The sequence below is a fragment of the Neltuma alba genome, unplaced genomic scaffold (genome assembly GCF_004799145.2).
Source record: "Neltuma alba isolate B1F8T4 unplaced genomic scaffold, ASM479914v2 tig00006985_pilon, whole genome shotgun sequence".
Classification (NCBI taxonomy): Eukaryota; Viridiplantae; Streptophyta; class Magnoliopsida; order Fabales; family Fabaceae; genus Neltuma; species Neltuma alba.
This window is the reverse complement of record NW_021634643.1, coordinates 16,291-29,587: the sequence shown is the minus strand read 5'-3', so window position 1 is coordinate 29,587 and position 13,297 is coordinate 16,291. Positions and strand designations below refer to the sequence as shown.

The following is a 13,297-nucleotide window of genomic DNA, read 5'->3' as shown; positions in this document are numbered from 1 at the left end:
ATATTAATTAGAATAAAAAACTTACTGTACCAATTTTTTAATACACATATTAACATGATAAGACTGAATTTTTATTAAATTATATGATTTAAATTAAGATGTAAATTAATTTATATAATATATCAATAAAAAACATAAACTAATATGTAAGGGTAAATGGTAAATTGATTATTACTATCTCTCCCCTCCTTGAACCAAACAAGGGATCATTAAATAACCTCCCCTTCCCTCCTTTTTAATCAAACCAAACAAGGTGAGGATTAACCTCTCCCTCCCCTCACCTCACCTCACCTCACCTCACCTCACCTCACCTCAAACCAAACAAGCCCTTAATGGGGTAGCAGAAGTAAAACTTCACGTGCAGCTATATAAATAAATGAAAATAATTAAGAAAAATATGAATGAAAAAAGTACACATAATCAATTGGGGTAAAAATGACAAAAGTTACATTAAACAATATTCATTTGTTTTCAAAGTGTAACTTATAAGAAAAAATCATATTGATTCTAAAAATTGTAGCTTATAAAAGTTAAAGGAAAAGAAGGACAGCCATATATCTGATTAATATAATAACGATGTAACATGAGATGAGCAAGGCAAACTGGTTAAAAGTTTTAACAAGTATCTTGGGTTGCAGTTTATGAATGAGACTGAAAAAGGCCTTAATTAATCCTTGTTAAAATGTGAAATACTAAAAGAAAAATTAATTATGGGCCTTCATCTTCTTCTTTCTCTCTCTTTCAATGTCTCGCCGTGGTGGGGGAAAGCAACCAGAAGTTCGCCCCCATCAATTGTCTCGGGCCACATCCCAGCCGCGGGCGATCGAGATGTTGGTGGAGATTTGGCTCATTGTCAGGATTGTGGAGTTGGAAATGATACTCCTTTTTTGTTCTATTTACAAAGGAGAGAGAAGAAAACTTTTAATCTTATTTATAAGTTATTTAATTAAATTTTTAACGTGAATGTATTATTTCATCTTTTATTTATCATTGTATAAATAGTTATTCTTTTTTTTAAAGGTGTATCTATTAAATAAGAGTAAAGTTAGAAGTTGTTATATTTTAATAGATTAAATATATTTTAAAATTTTTTTTGATAAAATACTGAAAGTGCTTTATAAATAGAACTACATGACTATGTTGTTGTTTCTCTTATATGAACTTGATCTTATGGCTTTTCTACCCTCCCTTGGTAGTTGTCCCCATAAAGATCTTCAATATCTTACTAACAAGCTCTCGCTCTCCCCTCTCTCTCTCTCTCTCTCTCCTCATATTTAGTCTTATGCACAAAACCCTCTCTCCCTCTCTCTCATACAAGTTTTTGTGCCGCTGCAAACTTTGTTTCAAAAAAACGACAACCAGATAAGAAACTCCATCACTTGACATCGCTGTTCTAATTTTTCGAGTATATATGTCATTGTCTCTATATATATATATATTAATATCATGTCGATCACGAATATATACATTTATATAAATATAATGTCAATCACGAGATTGACATATAAGTAATTGTGGAATTAGAGAAGGAAAGTCTGATTATGTGCACGGTATTTGAAACGCGCAATATCCAGCAACAGATGTATTAGCGTAGTAGTAACTGATTTCATAAATTTGTAAGTTGCATAAATTTTTGGTGCAGAAAAGTTACATAAACTTCAATGTTAAAAAATATTATGAAACTGTTAAAAATCAAATCGAATTAAATTATAATAAAAACGAACAATTTTTTATGTTTAGAAAATGCTTGACTTGCTAAAAATAACTATCTCCCTCCAGTTGTGAGTGCAAGTGTTAATATATATATAATATAATATATATTTATCATTTCACACAAATTAAACGCGCACACAAAGATATTAATTTCCAAGTATGAACACAATTATATATTGAAGACAACTTCAAAATTATATATCTGACGTGCTTGCCAAAATAATTATTCTACTTTGTTGCTCAATATAAGCAATCAGTTTAACTTTTTAATTTGATCCTAAGACTCCAGTTTACTTATCTTTCATATTGATCTATTTTTTTCAATATAATTTTTGTCGTAGTTGTACGTGTTAAAAGTTTATCAAATAGTAGTTTTAGCTAATACATGATTAGTAATGATATTTTATAAAGATAACACATGATTATTAAAAATAACTAACTCAACAAATTTTCTTAATCTATTCAAATTAGTCAATTAACTCTCATATTAGGATCAGAAGTAGTATTATATATATATATCAAGAAGAAGACAATTTATTAAAGGGTACGGTTAAGGTGCAATTTTGACCCTGATTTTATTTTTCAGGTGTAATTTTGCCCCTAATCTTTTAGTCGTACAATCTTATCCCTGATCTTATTTCTCAAGTACAATTTTACTCTTGATCTTTTTTTCTCGGATGCAATTTTGCCTCTAATTTTTGGATACAATTTTGATTCTAAGGGGCAAAATTACATCAAAAGAAAAAGATCTGGGTCAAAATTGCACAACGAAAAAGATCAGAGATAAAATTACACCTGAAAAATAAGATTTGGGTTAAACTGCATCTTAACTCTTTATTAAAATTAAATAAGGCAAATGATACACACAGATTGGGTTTTCTCTGCATCAAAAGATAAACATAAACTCAATATTACAAGGAAGCCCAATCAAGTTAAAAGAAAATGGAAACACGGAACCCCATAAAAACATAAAACAGCGACCACACAACTAAATAAAGACAGGAACGAAAGAAAAGGCTACAAGATACGAGTAATAAAAGTTATATATTAGCAGCAAGAAGATACACCAATGGTCTAATATTGACAGGAAAACGTCATTCCAAAAAAAGGGTCCACACATTTAATTCATTTCATGGGGAGCCTGTGGGGGTACGTCTTTCATTAAAATCACGTGCATCGTTTGTTCCAAATTAATTATCTTTGATGCTACCGTTTCACTAAAAAATCTGCCATTCGATTTGACACTTTATAATTGTGTGTAAACGTCAACAATTTGAACCATTCGCGGTGTTCTGTCTAGTTTAAAATGCATGTAATTCTAACGAAATTTTAAATAAATTTTTCTAAGAAATGTATATGCTTGATGGGAGTATGATTTTAGAAAAATTATAATAAAGTTCTAAGAAAAGATAATAATTACTAGTAAGTCTAAAAAAAGTTGTTATTTACTACTCTGAAACCTATTATTACAAGCTATTCTGTTTGTCATTAAGACTTAGTTTTTTAGTAATTATATACTTTAATAAATCCCAATAAAAAGTGAACAATTGTTATTTACTATCCTATAACTTGATAATGCAGGTTGCTCTGCTGTCATTGAGATTTTTTTAGTAATTATGTTCCTTACATGAGATTTCATGGCAATATTATCCTATATTTTCTTCATCATTTAAGAAAGCAACTCTTAATCTGGCGAGGACGGTGCCATTGATGCACAGTTACGATCACAGCCAATGCCTCCCAAACTAGAGGCCGCAGTCAAGTCGTTGCTTTATGATCAACTTCCTCTGTGATTATGATTCCCACGAACTTCTTTTCAGATGCAAGAATGAGATAAAGCAAGTCATATTCATATAGCGCTTAGATTATTCTCTCTGTCTGTGGAAGAGCCAAGAGTGATGCTGTATGAAAGAGAACCGTCATTTATGATTATATGTCAAATGAAGATATGATTATATGCGACAGAAGATAAGCCTGCAGTGATGGATCATTAAATATCCTATTATGAATCTCACTAAAATCATTGGCAAAAAAATATCCTAACGCTTTCTGTTGACGCTGAGGAACACAGGTACGTCTGTTTACAAGCCTGGACCACAAGTTCCATCAAATGATCATGTACCTTGATGTAATATTTGGTTTAATAAATAACACAGAATTTATGTAATTTTAGCAAAAAATACAAAATATAAATATAAGTTACTATTAACGATATTGAATGTAGCTATCCTTTTATCCTTTTGGTGCTTGTGTGTTTTTTTTTTCTTTATTAAATTTTTAATTTTGCTCTATTAATATTGTTAACCCTTTACAAAGTTATAAAAAAATACTCCGTTTGGATGGGAAGAAAAATTGGAAAAAAAAATGAGAAGAGAAAAAACGGAGAGAAGAGAAAACTAAGAGAAATAGTATTATATCCATCTTGTTTGGATAAAGAGATAACATAGAGAGGAAAGAAAATAAACCAATATATAAATGACTAAAATATACTTATCTCAAAATATATTAGGTTTGAAACCAAATTAAATATCACAATAAAAAAATTATATCAACACTAATATTATCAAATAATTTTAAATAAAATTAATTAATAACAATATGTTATCATATTATTATATTTAAAGGATAATATATCTGGCAGTCCATATAATTTTATTAAATTTTGAATCAGGTTTTTGAAAATTTTTTCCTTTTTATGGAGTCCTCTCTGTATACTCAGTCTGGATAGGAGTCCTTCCGTCATTGACTCTGTTGATTTAAGCTAACGTGGCATCTTCTTTCTCAACGCCCCCTCCCCCAACAAAAAAAAAGGAGCCATTTCCAGCTGCACCCCCACCTTTCGGCCTTCTTTCTCGCTCCCCCTCGCGTTCCATTCTCGCTCTCTCTCCTTTCTTTCTCTCTCTTCTGCTTTCATGGTGATGAAGAAGAATAGGACGAGGGTATAAGGGACTCTGTGATAATGACGATAACGTTGCTCCCAATCTCCTTTTATGTTGTCTCAAATTTTGGTCCCTTAAAACTAATTAGACTATCACTTTGTAATCGCATCATTAAAAACATGTTTAATTAATAATAAAAAAGGAGGTTTGAAGGAATGGGATTCATGTCAAAGCAGCATGGTGATTATTTGAAACGTGTCAATCCCTTGTATCCTCCTATTCTTATTCATCGCCATGAAAGTAGTAGAGAGAGAGAAAGGAGAGAGAGTGAGAATGGAAGGAGAGTGAGGAAGAAGGTCGTAAACTGGGGGTGTGGTTGGAAAAAGGAGGCACGTAAAAAGAGGACAATGGAGACCGGAGAAATGAGAGATAGGAGACTGGGTGAAGGAGTGGGAGTTAATGACAGAAGAACTCCTATCCAAACTGAGCATACAACAAGGACCCCATAAAATGAAAAAAATTTACAAGGACCTGATTCAAAGTTTAGTAAAACTAGAAGGACTGTCAAATTTATTATCCCTTTATTTAAAAATCAAATAGTTTAGTAAAAAACGTTATTTTTAATAGAAAAATAAAATATGGATAGTTTTTTTAAATTAAATATAATAAAATAAAATAAACAAAATATATATTATTTAAAATTATTATTAAATAATAAAAATTTATTATAAAAACCAAAAGAGACGGAGAAATACATGTGCGTGTATAGTTAGTACGAATTCTAACTATTACATTGAATGTGGGGGGAAAAAAAATCTTACGTCAAATATTTCACTGTGTACCCAAGTGGCAAGTAGCAATATAATCTGGATGGCGGGAAAAAAAAAAGAAAAAAAGCAATACGATATGTTGTAAAGACAGCATTGTTTTTAGGAAAGCACCATGATTGTAAGTTATTTTCAGCATCAGGTAAAAAAAAAATTTATTTTGTTAGGCAAAGATATTTTTTTATTTAAAATAACCATTTTCTAGATATTATCGAGGGCCCTTTACTAAAAATCAAACGTAATAGATAAGAAATTAACTATCATTGGACCAACACATTCTTAAAATTCAAACCTATTAGCCTTCACAGTTCACAGTCAATGTTCTCGCCCAACAGTATTTTTCTTTGTTTGTACATGAAACGTGCTCAACGCTGCAATTCCGAACTTTCTTCCTTTTTTTTTCATCCCATAACAAATCAATATAAAAGATCTCATGTAATGTATATGAAAATGTATTTGATTATATAAATATTATCATCAGTTGTTAATATAAAACTTAATTTTTCATTTAATTTTATTATTAAATGCCGGAGTTAATATTTGGCATTTAAGGATGTGATCCCCCTAGCCAATTTTAATGGGCCAAGCATAATCCACTACGGATTGATCATGCCTACCCCCAACACATGAAAATAAACAAAATAGACTTCACATTATAGTCAGAGAGAAAGATCCTATTTATAAACTTTAAATTTAAGACATATTTAAAAATAAAAATATATTTTTAACTTATTTATTTTTTTAGAGTAATTTTAGCTAATTATTCTGTGAATTAGTCATTTAGAGCTTATAATAAGAAACAAAAAGAGTATAACAAAGCTCCAGAGAGAGAGACTTATGAATACTTGGTGGGAAAAAATTAATTGCTCATTGGATAGAAGAGCTACGCATCAGCTTGGTGGGAAATATCATCTTCTATGGTTAACAAATTAAAACTCTATTTTCAATCGATACCATTACTCTAGCTTTGTCCTTTATTTATTTGAATTATTCTTGACGTGCTTCTACTTCACCATAACCACACAAGCAAAACAATAAAATATCTTTGAGTGAATCGTTTGATCCTGAGTTCATCAAGGTTAGAATACGCTTTTAAATTCAGAAAGTGCTTACAGAGTTATTTACATATTACTCACTAATAAATTCATCACATTATTAATGGAATTCAAATTTATGAGTTTGAAAATTATGAGTCCACTCCTCGCTAATAAAATATAAACGTTGTTAAAACATATTGTCAACATCAAAAGCCTTTCCTCCACAATCACGAAATATCAATCCATCTCAAAGCACTTTCGCTCTTTGCGGCTCCGCATTTTTCGTAAGTCCAACTACTTTCTCAGTTCTCACACGTTGAAAGCAGACACTATTCAATCATGGATACCCTTTTGGCCACCTGAATGTAGTCTTACGTTTTGGCCTAATATTAATTGATCTTTTACCCCCAACAAAATTTTACCTTTTTTTTTTTCCCCAAAAGCCAGTCTCTATTATATGATGTGAGACCTGCCTAATTTTTTATACCTGGACTCCTAATTAACTTCTCAAATTATATATATAAACTTCAAAATCATAAATTTGAGTTCATTATGGGTTAAATAAAAATATTAAAGATTTTTTTAAAAGAATTCTTAATTCAAAATATGTCTAAGGTTGAGTTTCATTTGTACGTTCAAAAAACTTAAAAATATCAAAATCTAATGACAGAGAGAGTCAGTGTATGCGGGGCTCTCACCCTTTTTTAATTTGGGTGTTCACTGCAACCACATACAATTTTTAGTTAATCACTATTGTTATTAATATTAAAAACAATCCTATTCAACGATATATCTGTTCATCTCTGAAATATCTGTCCTTAATACTCATATAATATATATATATATATATATAATACTAAATGTAGTAAAAAGGATTTTAATAATATATTAGCTAGCCAGAAAAAATTAATTATGTTGTTGAAATTGTCATCAACATGTTTAAGACCTAAATTTTAAAATATATTTTTAATTAATGATTTTTAGATGAATCAAAATAACTCAATGTCCTTAGATAAACTTGAAGCTTGAAATCTCTTAATAGAGAAGTCCCTCTCATTTGGCTTAAATTATCTTTGTTAAAAAAATCTTTGAATTTAAATTAAATAGTAATTTAATTTACTAAAAAAATTTGCAAAAGTAATAAATCCAAGGACGCAAATGCGATTAATTTCATTTTCCACAAAAAAAGAAATGTTTTGCACATGCATGTTTAGTTTGTAGAAAACGACGCAAGGAGGGTCCCCCTATTTGCCCCACTTTCGATAAATAAAATGATATTTTTTAAAATTTTAATTTATATTCTATTGTAACTAATTAATAAGTATAAATGGTTTTTTTTATATACGAATGGATTGTGGTAATTTAATTTACCCTTTTTTTGTTAGCTTTCCTATCAGCTCATCAATTTCATCCAATAATCAAACATAAATTTATCCATATAAATGTGGCTGGCGATTCCTATAAATGCGGCTGAGCATCCTCTCTAATTTTATGCACTAACCCTTTCAGTATAGAAACATTAATCAAGTAGATATTTATCATCATCTTCTTCCATGGAACTAATCAGTATGAAATCCTCCATTCTCTCCTTCCATCCCAAATTGCCTTCCACAAAAGCAGAACTTTCCGACAGATCCTCCTCCTTCAAACTCAATTCTCTGCCTACTGCTAACAAATGGATCATCACCGAGAAAAGCCCTTCTACACCTTTGAGAAACTTTGTAAGTAGTGAAAAACTTTGAGTTATTTTTATGTGTATATTCTACGCCGCGTCTTTTCTGGAGCTTTTCTGCATGAATAACTTTGTTCCATGGCAGGATCACCTCTGCCATAATCTGGAAGGAGAGCTGAAGCTGTACAAGAACGTTCTTAAGAATGTGGGTGAACATTCAGGGAAAGGCTTGTACATGGTTGATGCTCTGCAACGCCTGAACATCGATTACCACTTCCAAGAAGAAATTGACGAATTCCTCGCAACTCAACGCACGATTTTCAGCACTTATGGAAGTGGCTACGACCACGATGATCTTCATCAGGTTTCTCTTCTCTTTCGCCTTCTGAGACAGCAAGGTTATTCTGTACCTGCAGGTGGGGACCGATACTTCAAAAACAGCAACATATGATGTTATATTATTTTTACCGAAAGACTGATAAAATAGTTTTCCTTTTGTCGAGTTGCAGAGGTGTTTGAGAGGTTTGCAACAAAGGAGGGGAAGTTTAGCGAGAAGGTAAGTGGACATGTCAAGGGAATGATAGAACTATATGAAGCTTCACAGCTAAAAATGCCGGAAGAAGCCGTACTTGATGAAGCTGAACAGTTTAGCGGGAAGATGCTGAAGGAAATAAGTTCCTACATTGGTGTTGATAAAGCTGAGTTTGTGAGGAGTACTTTGGAGCAACCGTTTCACAAAAGTCTGCCAATTTTCACCTCCAGAAACTTGCTTCAAGGCACTCAAGGCATGAACGGATGGCTCAATGCCTTACAAGATGTGGCCAAGATGAACTTCAATATGCTCCAATCTGCATACCAAATGGAGATCCTTCATATTTCTAAGTGTGCTTCTGAAATACTTCAAAAGATTTTATTTTACCGTTAAATATTTGTCAAAAAATATATTTTATTTTTATTTTCAGATGGTGGACTGAAGTTGGATTAGCGAACGAGTTGAAGTATGCTAGAAACCAACCGTTGAAATGGTACATTTGGTCACTGGGATGCTTAACAGAACCATCTTTGTCAGAAGAAAGGATGGAGCTCACAAAACCAATTTCCTTCATCTACCTAATAGACGACATTTTTGATATATATGGGACCCTTGAAGAACTAACTCTTTTCACAAAAGCTGTTATTAGGTACACTTATCGTTCCTTCAAATATTGCTGCTACAAGTTAAAGATCACATATACTGATCTTGTTTGAATACATACAGATGGGATATTGAAGCTGCAGCAGAGCTACCTGATTACATGAAGATATGCTTGAAGGCACTCCATGATCTCACCAATGAAATCAGCTACAAAGTGTATCTGAAGCATGGATGGGACCCCAGTATGTCCCTCCGAAAAGCGGTAAGTGTGTGTGTGTGTGTATTCAGCAATATCACAATTTTAATGTTATGATTCAAATGTTTGAAACACTAATTGTTCACTGGTTTTGTTTTTACTTGGTGCAGTGGGGGAGCTTGTGTGAAGCATTTCTGATAGAAGCAGAATGGTTTACTTCAGGAAAGATACCCAGTGCAGAAGAATACTTGAAGAATGGGATAGTAAGCTCAGGAGTGCATATAGTAATGGTTCACATTTTCTTTCTGTTAGGCCAATCAATCACCAACGAATCAGTGCAGAAAATAGACAACACTCCAACCATCATCTCTTCCACTGCAACAATTCTTCGCCTCTGGGATGACTTGGGAAGTGCTGAGGTAAACATTATCCTCACAAGTCAACGTTCAAAAGTACTTTATCTCTTAATTAATACGACGGAAATATCAGTTCAAACGCTGTTACACTAAAAGAAAAAAAGCACGTAGTTAGAGAAGAGTTAGTCAGGTATATGATCAATGATGTGAATGAAGAGGAGTTTATTAATTAATTTGCAGGACGAGAATCAAGAAGGGAAGGATGGATCATATATGGAATACGTGAAGAAGGAGCTGAAGAACAAGGAAATGGCAAGAGAGGTGGCGGCGGCTAAGATCTCAGATGCGTGGAAGAGTCTGAACAGAGAGTTCATTTTCTTCATCATTCAAGAAAGCATCTCTCAATCTGGCGAGGATGGTGCCACTGATGTACGGTTACGATAAAAAAAAATGCCTTCCCAAACTAGAGGCCGAAGTCAAGTCGTTGCTTTATGATCAGGTTCCTCTGTGATTATGATTCCCACAAACTTCCTTTTCAAATGCAAGAATGCGATAAAACAAGTCATACTCATATTAGGGCTTAGATTCTCTCTCTCTGCGTCTACGTGTATGGAAGAGCCAAGAGTGATGTTGTATGAAAGAGAACCTTCACGTGAGTGTTACGTCGAAGGCCTCATAGATACATAGTGGGTGGACCAGCGATCACGCATGAGAAAAATATATTGTGCGTATTATGAATAGTTTTATTTGTTTTGAAAAAGGAAGCATCTCTTTCATTTAAATTTTAAACAGAGACATATGAGCCATATGGCAGTTCTAGCCAGCCTGGGTAGCATCAGGAAGCAAAAATAGGTAAAAGTAATTTTTTCAGGAAGTTAATTGTGTAATTAAGGCTCTGTTTGGGTGCTCCAAAACCGTGGTTTCAGAAGCACTTTTCCGCAAAACGAGGTAACCTCCTCCACATATTTACTTCGTAATCCGTAAAAGCACTTCTGAAACCATGGTTTTGTTTTTATCCAAACACTACCTAAATCACAAAGAGGCTATGATTATATGTTACTGAAGATAGGCCTACGGTGATGGATCATTAAATATCCTATTATGAATCTCACTAAAATTATTGGCAATAAAATATCCTAATGTTATCTGTTGACACTGAGGAACACTCGTACGTCTGATTACAAGCCTGGACCACAAGTTTCATCAAAGGATCTTGTACCCTGATGTAATATTTGGATTAATAACATAGAATTATGTATTTTTAGCAAAAAATAGAAAATAAAAATATAAGTTACTATTACCCATATTGAATGTACCTATATTTATTTTTAATTTTTAATTTGGTATTTGTGTGTTTTTCTCTTTATTAAATTTTTAATTTTGCTCTATTAATATTGTTAATCCTTTGCATGGAGACTAAAAATACTGATAGAACAAAATTACAAGATTTAATATTGCTCAAAAGGTAAATTTAAATAATTTAATTAAAGAAAAAAACACATAAATATTAAATTACAATTTAATTTTTTTTATTTCTTAAAATATTTGCGTAGGCGCAAATGAAATTTGATGTCTGAAGTCAAGATTCTCGGACCCTCCATGTCCAGGTGTCCCCCTTCCAACTCGCCATAACGGAGATGTATTTTTTTCCCGCCAACCATAAATGGGAATATATTCAATTTATTTTATAAACGCCTCGACTTGAATTCAAACATTTAAAACATGGAGCCTATCAACAAGTCTGAGGGTGTGTTTGGATGAAACCAAACCGTGGTTTGGAAAAGTGATTCTGGAGAATAGATTCTGAGAAAAATAGATTCTGGAAAGAATAGATTTTATGAAAAAGTTATTTTGAGAGGTGAGAGTATTTGGATAGTTGTTATCAGAAGCACTTTTTATATATACAAATTACTAAAAAAAAGAAATAAGTTAATATGATAATTACAGAAAAAATAGATTTTATGATATATTTTAATTTAGAGGAATAAAATTGTTAATAATATATTTTTTATTAACATAATTAATAATACATAAAATAATATAATTAATAAATAATTAATATGTATATATATTTATAAAATATAAGATTAAATATGTTTATAAAAAAAATAACAAGATACATATCCTATAGGCTCTCACACTCTCCCTTTTTTCTCCAAAAGCAAAAATTTTTTGCTTCTTCCAAAACCATGGTTTTGGTTTTTGAGGGGGGTGTTTGGATAGCATTTTGTGCAAACCATGGTTTGGGCTTCCAAACCATGGTTTGCAAGTGCATCCAAACGGTGCCTCAGTGTAACATCCTAAGTCTTATCGGGTTTTAATAGCCTCTTTTGGGTTGATTTTGAGGATAGATTAGTAATTTAATCTTGATCTGGGTGTTTGGGTTGAATTTGAGGTTTGTTGGAGGAATAGGTGAACGTACCCCTCTCAGGGTATGTTCGCCGCGGCGCACCGGGAGTTTCAGGGGGGAGTGTCTTTTCGGGAAGGTTTGGCCGCGGCAAAGTCTAGGGGACGCCGCGGCGAAGTGGTTCTGGTGAGCGAGGCTTCCCTTTCGGGAAGGTTTCGCCGCGGCGAAGTTTTTCTGGGCGAGCGAGAGTTTCCTCTCGGGAAGCTTTCGCCGCGGCGAAAGGTCGCGATTCTATATAGTCGCGGGAGGGTTCAGCGTGCGAAAATAAGAAAAATCTGAAGGAGGAGAGAGGAGCTCTGCTAGGGTTTCGGTTTTGAGGCTTGGGAAAGACATTTCTAAGGATCCATTACCTCAAGTAAGTGATTTTAACCTCTAATCTTCTTTCTTTCTTGGAATTTCTTGAAATTTCTGAGGATTTTTTAGTGGAACTCTAGGTTTTTCTAAGTTGTGATGGAACTGAGGTTTTTGACCGATTGTTTTGAGTTTAATTGATTGCATTGGGTTAGTTTAGGTATTTAATCGGTGTAGTTTCCTTGGATTTAAAGAATCTTGAGTTTTTGGAGCTAGGGTTTATGGAGATGGATGATTTGGGATTTAGGATGATAATGTAGAGGTTGATTTTGAGTTTTGTGAATTGGGTTATGTTAAGGAGGGTTAAATTGGATGTTTAATCGGTTTAGAATTGTTGTTGGAACCTTAATTGCTCAAATGGGATGTTTGGGTGTAGAATTCCTATAGTGGGTCCTTGAGGTTATGAATTTTAATTGATGTTTGGAAAGGAATTGAGGTTTTAATGGATTGGTATGATTTTGGAGTGTTGCCTTGATAGATATACCCTTTGAGTTGGGTAGAGTTTTGATGGGAGATAGGAATTTTGTGCCCCCAAGTGTTGTTTTTGGCCACATTATTAGTTTGAAAGCTAATATATGATGGTTGTATGTTTGTGTGCTTGTGTAGATCGGTTGTGAGTCGTGGTGGTGCACGGGGCCACATTGTCGGTTTGTTATTCCTTGCTCAGGCGAGAGGTAACCACTTTCCAATCCTTAGTACTTGCTTCTGTGGTATTGTGAGTAGA

At 33.0% G+C, this 13,297-nt stretch overlaps 1 pseudogene; it reads left to right on the top strand.

The window, feature by feature from the left end:
• Positions 1-7,964: 7,964 nt before the first annotated feature.
• LOC114751554 ((3S,6E)-nerolidol synthase 1-like) lies at positions 7,965-10,435 on the top strand (annotated as a pseudogene).
• Positions 10,436-13,297: the final 2,862 nt, after the last annotated feature.